This window comes from Chrysemys picta, chromosome 16, assembly GCF_011386835.1.
Source record: "Chrysemys picta bellii isolate R12L10 chromosome 16, ASM1138683v2, whole genome shotgun sequence".
Taxonomy (NCBI): domain Eukaryota; kingdom Metazoa; phylum Chordata; order Testudines; family Emydidae; genus Chrysemys; species Chrysemys picta.
The window spans coordinates 13,434,990-13,447,818 of NC_088806.1; the positions used below are offsets into that span (position 1 = coordinate 13,434,990).

The window sequence follows — 12,829 nt, forward strand, 5'->3', positions numbered from 1 at the left end:
CCCCCCCGCCCCTCCGCCGGGCTGGGTCGGGTACAATACTCGGATTGATCCCCTAGGCTGAGCTCCGGTTCTCACAGGCTCTGAAAAACCTGTCCTCAGAAATCTCCGCACACAGTCCTTGAAAGACAGGTCGAAAAAGCCAAAGCCCCGCCTTTGGCGGTACGAACCTGGAATCGCGTGCCGCCTCGTGGTTCCCACGGTCGGCCGAGACGGCGTGGGGCGACCCCTTCCGGACATCCGCAAGACGACCGGCCTTCAGGTCAACCCATTCGCTCCAAAAGGGTTGACCAGGTGGCCAAGAGGGGACTTTGAAAATTTTTCGGACTTGGAAAACTTTTTTTTTTTTCAGCCCTCTTCCTCCGGGTTGACCCGGTGTCCAAGCCTCTCACTGTCCCCGGACACAGCGAGGGACTGCCTCCCGGCCGTCAGGATAGGGCCCACGGAAGTCTGGTAAAAAACATTTTGCCCGACGCCACCGCGGAGGGCTACCCGGGCACCCCGGGCCCTGGAGCCGGAAAAGGAAAAAAAAGGATCAGGCCCACTAGAGACATGGACCCGGCCACCAGGCAGCCCGCCCTGGGCTCACCCTCCCGGGCCGCAGTTAGGGACTGCCTCCCGGCCGACTGGATCAGGCCCCTGGAAGTCTGGGGGGGAAAAAATGGAACCCGACGCCTCCGAGGCGCCACTGAGGACCCGCGGCCCCCAAAGTTGCAGGAGGCGCCCCCAGCCCTGGGGCCGCTTAGCCCCGTGTCGCTCCACGCCCCCCGCCCCTCGCTGCCGGGACCGGGCACCGCCCCAGAGTCAGCCGCAGCCGGCCGGCCTGAGAGCTGCCCTCCTGTGGACAACGGTGAGTTTACCTTGATACTAACTGGCCATCAGCCAGGTCAACCCCATTGCTAGACTGGGGTCGACCTGGTGACCGAGTGGGGACTTGGAACATTTGACAGCTGCTTCCCGGGGCTTGACCGGTTGTCCTGAACGCCCCCCACCCCCAGCCCCCGGCTCCTGCTCCCCTCTCTCCAGCCTCAGTGCTCCGCTCCCTGCCTCGGAGGATGCCTCTTTGCGGCGCCTGCATCACCTCCAAGGACGCGCACCCTCCGGAGGCTGGATGTAAATCCTGACATCCACCACTGCCGCCGACCCGGCTCTCCGAGGGACGACTGTGAGGCCTCCCCCGATCCCCGGACCGCCCTGGGGACAACTGCTAAGCCTCCCCCACCGGACCGCCTGGGGGAAGACTGCTAAGCCTCCCTCCCACACACACACACTGTCGGGGGGAGACTATTAAGCTTTCCCCCTGGAGCGCCCGGGGGGACGACTATTAAGCCTCTCCGGGACCTGCTCCATCTCGACTATTAAGCCCCCCCCCTGTGTTCCTCAGGACCACTGCCGCGCTGCCCTCGGAGTGGGGTGACGCCTCCGAGGAGGCGGGGCGCCCAGGGATGGAGGGAGATCCGGGTTGACGGCAAAGTGGCCACCGGGCATGCCCGTTAAAACCTATGGGTTGACCTGGTTGCCGGAAAGCAAACCGGCCACTGGGTATGCCCGTCGGCAACCTACGGGTTGACCTGGTGGCCGGGAAGCGAACCGGCCAGCAGGCGAACCCGTTGGATTCCACGGGTTGACCTGGTGCCCGGGAGGGGACTGAAAATTTTTCAGCCCTTTCGACTCGGGGTTTACCTGGTGGCCGAGAGGGGACTCGGACGGTTCCCCCCGGGGTACGCCTGCCTCGGCGCGACGGAACAGGGTCCGAACCAGCTGCGGGGGCGGGGCGGGGAACCGTTGGGTGGCGGGGCGGGAATGGATTGGGCGGAGATCTCGGCCAGATGGCCCCACGCACGAAGGGCCGGGCACGTGCCCAGGCCGCCCTGAGGAGGGAAGTCCCCATGGGTCCCTGGATCCGTGCACGCGAAAAGGAAGAGGGTCCCGATCCGCCTGAACACCGGATGGCCCCGTGGTTGGGGTGCCGGCCCGCAAAGGGCCCTTCACGTCGCGAACGTCAGCGCCACATCGATCGGCGGGCGCGAGAGGAGCGGGCCTCCCTCCCTCCGGGGGGCGCCGACACTCAGAGCTCGGCTCCCGGCCGCTGCGGGGCCCGGGAGCTAAGAGCTGGGAAAAGCAGGCCGTCTCGGCGGAGGGCCGGGTGCTGCCCTCCGCCGTCAAACGTGCCCATTTCCCCCCCGCCCGTCCGCCGGGCAGGGTCGGGTACAATACTCGGATTGATCCCCTAGGCTGAGCTCCAGTTCTCACAGGCTCTGAAAAACCTGTCCTCAGAAATCTCCGCACACAGTCCTTGAAAGACAGGTAGAAAAAGCCAAAGCCCCGCCTTTGGCGGTACGAACCTGGAATCGCGTGCCGCCTCGTGGTTCCCACGGTCGGCCGAGACGGCGTGGGGCGACCCCTTCCGGACATCCGCAAGACGACCGGCCTTCAGGTCAACCCATTCGCTCCAAAAGGGTTGACCAGGTGGCCAAGAGGGGACTTTGAAAATTTTTCGGACTTGGAAAACTTTTTTTTTTTTTCAGCCCTCTTCCTCCGGGTTGACCCGGTGTCCAAGCCTCTCACTGTCCCCGGACACAGCGAGGGACTGCCTCCCGGCTGTCAGGATAGGGCCCACGGAAGTCTGGTAAAAAACATTTTGCCCGACGCCACCGCGGAGGGCTACCCGGGCACCCCGGGCCCTGGAGCCGGAAAAGGCAAAAAAAGGATCAGGCCCACTAGAGACATGGACCCGGCCACCAGGCAGCCCGCCCTGGGCTCACCCTCCCGGGCCGCAGTTAGGGACTGCCTCCCGGCCGACTGGATCAGGCCCCTGGAAGTCTGGGGGGAAAAAAATGGAACCCGACGCCTCCGAGGCGCCACTGAGGACCCGCGGCCCCCAAAGTTGCAGGAGGCGCCCCCAACCCCGGGGCCGCTTAGCCCCGTGTCGCTCCACGCCCCCCGCCCCTCGCTGCCGGGACCGGGCACCGCCCCAGAGTCAGCCGCAGCCGGCCGGCCTGAGAGCTGCCCTCATGTGGACAATGGTGAGTTTACCTTGATACTAACTGGCCATCAGCCAGGTCAACCCCATTGCTAGACTGGGGTAGACCTGGTGACCGAGTGGGGACTTTGAACATTTGACAGCTGCTTCCCGGGGCTTGACCGGTTGTCCTGAACGCCCCGCACCCCCAGCCCCCGGCTCCTGCTCCCCTCTCCCCAGCCTCGGTGCTCCGCTCCCTGCCTCGGAGGATGCCTCTCTGCGGTGCCTGCATCACCTCCAAGGACGCGCACCCTCCGGAGGCTGGATGTAAAGCCTGACACCCACCACTGCCGCCGACCCGGCTCTCCGAGGGACGACCAGGTGGCCAAGAGGGGACTTTGAAAATTTTTCGGTGGCGGGGGGGGAATGAATCGGGCCCACCGGGACCTGGCCGCCAGGCAAGCCGCCCTGGGCTAACCCTCCCCAGCCGCAGCGAGGGACTGCCCCCCCACCCCCACCAGCTGACAGGATCACGCGCATTGGAAGTCCGGGACAATATTTTCCCCGACGCCGGGGAGGGCGGGCGGGCGGGCGGAGGGGCTCTGGCGGCCAGCCCGGGCCCTGGAGCTTGAAAAGGAAAAAAGGACCGGGCCTGCGAGAGACGGGGGCCCTGCCACAGGGGTCAGTCCGACCGGGGCTCACCGTGCGGCAGGCCCGGGCGTCGGCAGGGGAAAGCGGGCGAGGAGGCGTGGAGCCGGGTGCCTACGGCCATACCGGACCGAACGCCCCCGATCCCGTCCGATCTCGGAAGGTAAACCGTCCCAGGCCTGGCTAGTACTTGGATGGGTGACCGCCTGGGAATCCCAGGTGTCGTAGGCAGCTTTTCCCGGTCCGAGCCAGCTCTCTCTCCTTTTCTGGAGAGGAAGGAGAGGGGGGGACGGGCCGGAAAGCTCCTCATCGCTCCTGCCGAGTCGGAGGTCGCGGCCGCAGGTCACGGGTCTGGGCGCCTGGGGTCCAGCTCCCCCCAACACCCACCCGGCTTCCTCCGCGGAGGACCCCCCCGGCCACCGAAGCCGCTGGGAGAGACCCCGGGCATGGGGCGGACTGGCCCGGACCCTCCCGGCCCCCCCCGTGCCCGGCCGCCGGCCCGCAGGACCGCCCTGAATCCCCCCGCGGCCACCCAGGTGAGGCCTGGCCAGGCGGGATGGACGGTGGGTGTCCAGAGCCCAGTGGCTTCCTCCAGCGGGGACCCACGGCCCCCAAAGCCACATTGGGAGACCCCGGGCCTGGGACCGACACGCTCGGCCCCCCCCATCCGCCCCTGCTCCCGGCCGCCGGCCCGCAGGACCGCCCCGAATCCCCCCGCGGCCACCCAGGCGAGGCCTGGCCAGGCGGGACGGACGGCAGGTGTCCAGAGCCCAGTGGCTTCCTCCAGCGGGGACCCAGGGCCCCCAAAGCCGCAGGGGGAGAACCAGGGCCACGGACGGACTCGCTTGGAGTCGCTCTGTCTGTTATCGTGTATGGGGATGGAGCGGAAATCCTCCAGGGACATCTCCAGAAAGCTCTCCTTCATGTACTCCCAAAGCCTTTGCAAAAGGTTTCTGGGGAGGGCTGCCTTATCCCGTCCGCCATGGTAGGACACTTTACCATGCCAGGCCAGTAGCACGTAGTGTGGAATCTTTGCATAACAAAGCATGGCAGCGTATGGTCCCGGTGTTTGCTGGCATACAGACAACATCCATTCCCTATCTCTCTTTGTTATCCTCAGGAGAGTGATATCATTCACAGTCACCTGGTTGAAATGGAGTTATTTTATTAAGGGGACATTCAGAGGTGCCCGTTCCTGCTCGGCTGAACAGAAATGTTCCCCGCTGTTAGCCACACGGTGGGGGGGAGGGATGAAGTGATCATCTCAGAGAATTGGGTGTGTGTGGGGGAGTACTTGGGTTTGTGCTGCATGTTAACCCCAAAACTGCAGCCCCTCGTTTTACATTGCAAACCCATTTTAAATGGCCAAACGAATGGGTGCTTGGTATTGGAAATGAGGGCTCTGCTGTTTTAAATCATTCCCACATGTTAAGAAGGTTAAAAAAGCCAAAAGACTGTGGCTTACCATGGCTGCCTGCAAGCCGAAATCTTGCCTGGCACTGCGTGAGTGATCTCTCACACCAAACCGGCAGGCACTCAATATAAGAGGAAAAATGCGACCTTGTAACGAAAGCACATGTGCTGTGTAATGTGAACCGCAAAATTTATCGTGAAAGAGTGTCCCCATTCTTCTCTAAAATGTGTCTTTTTTAACAACCTCTCCCTTCTCCTCCACCAGCTGCAAATGTTTCTCCTTCACAGAGGCTAGTGAAGATTAGAAGGAGAAAATGGCAGACTCGGGATGATATGTTCTTTGAGCTCCAGATGTCCTCCCACACTGACAGAGCACAGCAGAATGCATGGAGGCACTCAATGTCAGAGTGGAAGAAAGCACAATATGAACGAGAGGAGAGGTGGTGGGATGAATCGCGGGCTGAGCAGAGCAAGTGGCGGGCTGAAGAGGATAGGTGGCGTCAGCTTGCTGACAGAAGGCAAGAGTTGATGCTCCGGCTGCTGGAGCATCAAACTGATATGCTCCAGCATATGGTTGAGCTGCAGGAAAGGCAGCAGGAGCAGAGACCGCCGCTACAGCCCCTGTGTAACCAACAGCCCTCCTCCCCAAGTTCCATAGCCTCCTCACCCAGATGCTCAAGAATGCGGTGGGGTGGCCTCCGGCCACCCAGCCACTCCACCCCAGATGATTGCCCAAGCATCAGAAGGCTGGCCTTCAATAAGTGTTAAAGTTTTAAAGTTTTAAACTGCAGTGTGTCCTTTTCCTTCCCTCCTCCCCCACCCCTCCCGGGCTACCTTGCCAGTTATCCCCCTAGTTGTGTGATGAATTAATAAAGAATGCATGAATGTGAAGTAACAATGACTTTATTGCCTCTGCAAACGGTGCTCGAAGGGGGGAGGGGAGGGTGGTTAGTTTACAGGGAAGTAGAGTGAACCAGGGCGGGGGCGGAGGGTTCATCAAGGAAAAACAAACAGAAGTTTCACACCGTAGCCTGGCCAGTCACAAAACTGGTTTTCAAAGCTCCTTTGATGCGCTCCACGCCCTGCTGTACTCTTCTAACCGCCCTGGTGTCTGGCTGCGCGTAATCAGCAGCCAGGCGATGTGCCTCAACCTCCCACCCCGCCATAAATGTCTCCCCCTTACTCTCACAGATATTGTGGAGCGCACAACAAGCAGCAATAATAATTGGAATATTGGCTTCGCTGAGGTCTATCTGAATCAGTAAACTGCGCCAGCGCTCTTTAAACATCCAAATGCACATTCCACCACCATTTGGCAATTGCTCAGACTATAGTTGAACCGGTCCTGACTACTGTCCAGGCTGCCTGTGTATGGCTTCATGAGCCATGGCATTAAGGGATAGGCTGGGTCCCCAAGGATACCGATAGGCATTTCAACATCCCCAATGGTTATTTTCTGGTCCGGGAAGAAAGTCCCTTCCTCCAGCTTTTGAAACAGACCAGAGTTCCTGAAGACACGAGCATCATGTACCTTTCCCGGCCATCCCACGTTGATGTTAGTGAAACGTCCCTTGTGATCCACCAGGGCTTGCAGCAGCATTGAAAAGTACCCCTTGCGGTTTATGTACTCAGTGGCTTGGTGCTCCGGTGACAAGATAGGGATATGGGTTCCGTCTATCGTCCCACCGCAGTTTGGGAATCCCATTGCAGCAAAGCCATCCACTATGACCTGCACGTTTCCCAGAGTCACTACCCTTGATATCAGCAGGTCTTTGATTGCATTGGCTACTTGGATCACAGCAGCCCCCACAGTAGATTTGCCCACTTCAAATTGATTCCCGACTGACCAGTAGCTCTGTGGCGTTGCAAGCTTCCACAGGGCTATCGCCACTGACTTCTCAACTGTGAGGGCTGTTCTCATTCTGGTATTCTGGCACTTCAGGCAGGGGAAAGCAGGTCACAAAGTTCCATGAAAGTGCCCTTACGCATGCAAAAGTTTCGCAGCCACTGGGCATCGTCCCACACCTGCAACACGATGCGGTCCCACCAGTCTGTGCTTGTCTCCCGGGCCCAGAATCGGCATTCCACGCCATGAACCTGCCCCAGTAACACCATGATTTGCACATTGCTGGGGCCTGTACTTTGTGAGAGGTCTATGTCCATGTCAATTTCCTCATCACTCTCGTCGTCGTGCTGCAATCGCTGCAATCGCCTCCTCGCCTGGTTTTGCTTTGGCATGTTCTGGCTCTGCATATACTCCAGGACAATGCACGTGGTGTTCATAGTGTTCATAACTGCCGTGGTGATCTGAGCGGGCTCCATGATCCCAGTGCTATGGCGTCTGGTCTGAAAAAAGGCGCGAAACTATTATCTGACGGAGGGAGGGAGGGAGGGAGGCAGGGGCAAGTGAGAACACGGCTTACAGGGAATTAAAATCAACAATGGTGGCTGTGCATCAGGGAGAAACTCAAACAACTGTCACACAGAATGCCCCCCCCAAAGATTGAACTCAAAACCCTGGGTCATTGATTTCACAGAGGGAGGGGGAAGGAAATAAATACAGAACAAATCTGGTGCATATTTTTTACATCTTAAGCTGGCAGCAGACGGTGCAGCATGACTAATAGCCATCGGCATCTTCTGAGTGCTTGGCAGAATATGCTGTACTACGACTGCTAGCCATCATCATCAAGATGGTTCAATAGGACTGCCGGCAGGACTGAGTCTCCAGGAGACAAAACGTGTCTGCCCAGGTGCCTCTGATTGAACTCACTGAGGAATACGACGACGATAGATACCAGTCGTAATACACCATCTACTGCCAAAAGGCAAGGAGCTGCTGCTGTATAGCAATGCAGCCCCACGTCTGCCAGCACCCAGATAGCCAATGACAGCTACCAGTCATACTGCACTGTCTATTGCCAAAAGGCAATTAGCTGCTGCTGTGTAGCAATGCAGTACCACGTCTGCCGGCACCCAGATGACATATGGTGACCGTGAGCTGAGCTGAACTGAGTGGGCTCCATGCTTGCCGTGGTATGTTGTCTGCACAGGTAACCCAGGTAAAAAAGCGTGAATCGATTATCTGCCATTGCTGTGATGGAGGGGGAGGGGCCTGACGACATGTACCCAGAACCCCCTGCGACACTGTTTCTGCATCATCAGGCATTGGGATCTCAACCCAGAATTCCCATGGGTGGCGGAGACTGTGGGAACTGTGGGATAGCTACCCACAGTGCAACACTCCTGAAGTCGACGCTAGCCTTGGTACTGTGGACGCGGTCCGCCGACTTAATGCACTTAGAGCATTTTATGTGGGGACACACAAAATTGACTGTATAAAACCGATTTCTATAAAACCAGCTTCTATAAATTCGACCTAATTTCGTAGTGTAGAGATACTCTGACACAGGGGAGGAGTCAAAAATGCCCCCTTCACTTATTACCTCTTCTCCAGAGAGCAGGTGAGAATCTACAATCCTTTCTCCCCCACCAGCCCCTGTGCCAGGAGCCCTCAAGCAGAGCCTGGAGTCCTGCCCATCTTTTGATCCTGGACCCCTGAGCCTGGGGCAGGAGAGGAGCAAGGTAGCCATTGTTAGAGGGCTTTCGCTTGCCCCACCCCCTTCCCTGGTTCTTGTCACTCAGACAGCAAGCAGCAAAAGACCAGAAGTCCGAAGTGCAGACAATGTGATGTTTACCGGGGTTAGTTTCCAAGCAAGCATTTTCCAAAACCCTTCACACCAGTCAGGCTTATCTTTATACACCAATAGAGTCTGTTCCCCAGGGTTCCCCTCCCAGTTCTGATGCCACAGGGCCTTTCCTGTGTCCCTATTCCCTGTTCCCATCCCCCCCACTTAACAAACATGATTCCAATTTCCCCTTCCACTGCCTGTTTGATCCCAGTTTATACAGTAATATTCTCAGCTACACCTTAACCAATCATTTTCCTGAAATTTAACTAACCAATTCTAACATATTGTAACATAATTCTCTAACCAATTATATCCCACTACCCTAATTAACTTACACCTAGCAAAATTAATTAAACAGTGGACAGAAACAACTAGAGAACCAGACAGATTGACAAAAGAAAAGTGGGGGCCATAAAGATAAAACCTACAGAAATGACGGTTTCACAGCCACAACCATTAAGATGCTCTCTTAAGATCTGTTTCTTTATCTGGTGGTGATGGGCACTATCAGGACAGGATCGTCTTCCTAACAGCCCATTACCACCTTATTTCAGTGTGACTGGTTAGGGATGTGAGGATGTTACTGTTCGCTTCCCAGTTTATGGCTGCCCCTGCTGCTTAGCCAAAGGCCTTAGCCTAAGAAAAAGGCCTCAGACTCTCCTAGTGAGCGAAGGCCCAGACACAGGCGGACTGTGATTTTGATTCTTTGTTTTATACCCTGTCACTAGCTAAGTGATAAAAATACACCTAAGATCTTCAAGTCTAGGCCTGTACAGGCAGCCTGAATATCTCTATTCTATCAGCCCTCAGTCCCTGGGGCAGGATTATCCATGTAGCTCACTGAGTGGTTGGTGGGCTGAGCTTCCCCCGGCTGGAGCTTTTCAGGGATGAGATTTTGATGAATTGCAACAAGAAAAATGTCTCTCCTGTTCCTGTTTGTCACCTTTTGCCCTTCTTGTGCCCCCCTCAGCCTCTGTTTGCTCTGATAGGGGAGATGCGGAGCCAAGCCCCAGTCTTTCTGAGTCATAGAGTCTGTATCCACCTCTGAAATATTGCCATTGGAGAATATGGCTCCCAACTCTTCCATAGAGGGACTGCAACAGCAGCTATCCAGTTGGCTCTGGGGGCACCAGAGATCCAGGCTATATGGTGCAGGTGATATAGGGCCTATAAGTCCCCTGCCTGATGGGAGGCCAATGCATGTGGTGGGCCATACGCGCCACAGGTTTTAACCCTGTCTGCACCTTCCCCTTGTCTCTTATTTAGATTATATTGAAGTACCCCTATGGCTGGGGATATGGATTTGTGGGCACAAGCATTGTGCAGTGGGCTTCCAAGACAGCCCGTAATTCAGCAAGCGGTTTGCAACTGGGCCTTGGGCTGGAGGTGACTTTCTCTCCACACAGCAGATGGGGGATGCACTGGGACCAGCTCCTGGCTCTTTTTTTGTGAGCTGGTTCCCCATGAGGACACATCAGACATCACTGCTATCTACCTAGGGGAGAACTTCCTGGGAATGTGCTCCAGGCCCAGCTGATTTGGAAGTTAAACAGGATAGTGGACAACACAGCAATGTGGGGCTAGGTCCCTGAGAAAACAAAGGGGGGGGGGCGGTAAAAGCAGAGACAAGAACTAGAGATGGGGGAGGAGAAAGGGTCTCGAGGGAGGGAGCAGCTGGAGAGAACGAAGGAGTGCAGTGGACAAGTCTGCCATCTGAATACTAGTAGTCACAGGTGTTCTAGAGAAAAGCCAGCACCAGCTGGTCCTGTGGTGTAATGGTCAGCCCTCCAGCCTCTGAATCTCGCAATCCCAGTTCAGATCTTGGTTGGATCTTCTGGAACTGTGTCAGATTGCTACGAAACCCTGGAGGTCCTGCTGCTCAGCATCCCAATTGGACAACAGTCTCTCTTTTCCCTCCTGCTTGGCTACTCATGCCCACTCAAGGGAGATCTCTGTTCCAGATGGCCCCATGCTATTGAACTTGAGAGTTGAGCTAGAGATGCCTTCCAGCCTTTGGGTTGACTTACAGCTGCATTCCTGGCTGCCTCAACTTATGATTACAGGCTCTTCTGCACATAGGTGCTGAATTCCCCTCTTTCCCTTGAGTGCCCCCGGTCCCGCCCCCCACTCCACCCCTTCCATGAGGGCCCGCCCCTGCAACACCCCCATTCCCACCCCTTCCCCAAAGTCCCCACCCAACTCCGCCCCCTCCCTGCCCCTATTCCAACTCTTTCCCCAAATCCCCACCCCGGCCCCACCTCTCCCCTGCCTCCTCCCCTGAGCGCACCATGTTCCCACTCCTCAGCCTCCCTCTCGGAGCGGCCAAACAGCTGTTTGGTGGTGGCCGGGTGGGAAGTGCAGGGAGATAGGTGGAGGAGCTGGTATGCAGCGCGCTCAGGGGAAAGGGAGGGTGAGGGGGTGGGATGGGGGTGAGGGGAGCTTGACTGCCAGTGGGTGTAGAGTACCCACTAGTTTTTCCCCATGGGTGCTCCAGGGCTGGAGCACCCACAGAGTCGGCACCTATGCTTCTGCACCCTGGCCCCTAACCCAGGGCAGGTGGAGGGTTTCGAGCTCCCTATAGTGGCTTGGGCTCCCTAGCTGGCTTTTACCATGGCCTGGCTTCAGCTTCTGTCCTGGCTGGGGGCAGGGCCTGTAGAGGAAGAGGAGAGGTGGGGCCTTGGAGAAGGGCAGGGCCTCGTGGCTCCCCCACTTCTACCGAGGTTCCAGGGCTTTTGCTCAGGAGCAGAGGCTGCATCAGTGGTTATATCTAAACCAACACCAGATGAGGATGGAGACATTCCCCAGGGATCTCAGTCCTAACCTGCCTCCTGTCCTGCTGCCAATGCAGCTCAGGCCAAGCCTGCAGCCCCCAGCTGTTGCTGCTGCAGGGTGTGACGCCCTTTCACTTGTGTTGCCAAGTGTCCCTAGCTCTGCGGCCTTTCTCTCTCCTCGTGCTGAGGGACCTTCCACTCCATTCCCAGCCCACGTCCTAATGATCCAGGGGGTCTTCTCCCAGAAGAGGATCATTCGGGGATGGATCCCTCTTTGCCTTTTCTCTGGGTCTAGCACAGTTCGAGGTGCCCATGGGTGGGGTGTTTGATCCCAATGACCCTATGTGGAGCTGCCATTCAGCTTCCATTCAGCTTCCTTATTTGGTCTCATCTTTCACTGAATCCAACATTTTTTCAATCCCTCATTGCCATCCTCCCAAGCACATTTCAATTGCCTCCACATCCCTTAACCAGGCTGTATCCCTGTAGTGTGTGCTGTCTTCATAGGTCCTTTCTCCATTTTTCTCGCCCTCTCATGTCTTTTCAATCTCATTAACTCTCCTGTGTCTCTACTATCTAAACACAGACTGACTGCATTTCTGGCTGTTCAGAGGGAAGGACCATGCCTATGCATGGCCAGCAGACAGCCACAAAGACACCTGGTCAGCCTGCTCCCTGCCATGCCAAACACCCACTGAAGGCCACCCGCAGACCAGCATGCAGGGTGGCTGCTTGATGCTCTGGGGCCAACATCAGAAAACAGTAGGAAAGCAGGGCCAGCACCCTTGGTGGGGCCTCTTACTGTTCCCACTCAAGGTGCTCACTGTGGCAGTGGGCCGGAGATTTTACCCCAAGAGGCTTTTTCCCAGCTGGTGAGAAGCAGAGAAACACCCAGGCTCCCAACGCGCTATTTAGCAAGTCCCCTCAAGCACAGGGACAGGCGCACATTTGGATGAGGGAAACTGCTCCACACGCTAGCCTGGGCAGCTGCCCATTTTCTTTGGCAAGTCAGGAATGGCAAAGGTTAGACTGGAAGCACGTGGGGCTCATGCCCCAGCCTTTGTGACACCCAAACCCCAACTCCTTCCCGGGGCTCTAGCTAAAGCCACAACATTGGCCTGAGCGGCCAAGAAGAGGTTCCAGACCTGAAGGGAGCAGGACTTTCAGCACAAATGGAAAATGGCACAAGCACAACCACGAAGGGACTCAAACCCTCAATCTCCTGACCAGAAGTCAGATGCCTTAGCCATTAGGCCACACAAGAAAAAGCTCTCCAAGTACTTCTTTAGAGAAGATGGAAACTATGTTTCTCAGACTCAGGTCACCCAATGAGGGGGGCCAAGACT

General features: G+C 57.1%; 1 protein-coding gene and 1 non-coding gene across 2 annotated transcripts in view; one reads left to right on the top strand and one right to left on the bottom strand.

The window, feature by feature from the left end:
• Nucleotides 1–12,829, bottom strand: part of LOC135976036 (nascent polypeptide-associated complex subunit alpha, muscle-specific form-like) — a 1,165,876-nt gene that overhangs the window by 783,005 nt on the left and 370,042 nt on the right. The gene's annotated exons all lie outside the window — the stretch shown is intronic.
• On the top strand, nucleotides 3,720–3,838 carry LOC112061270 (5S ribosomal RNA). Its single transcript, XR_002890165.1, has one exon. It is a non-coding gene; the product is annotated as a 5S ribosomal RNA (ribosomal RNA).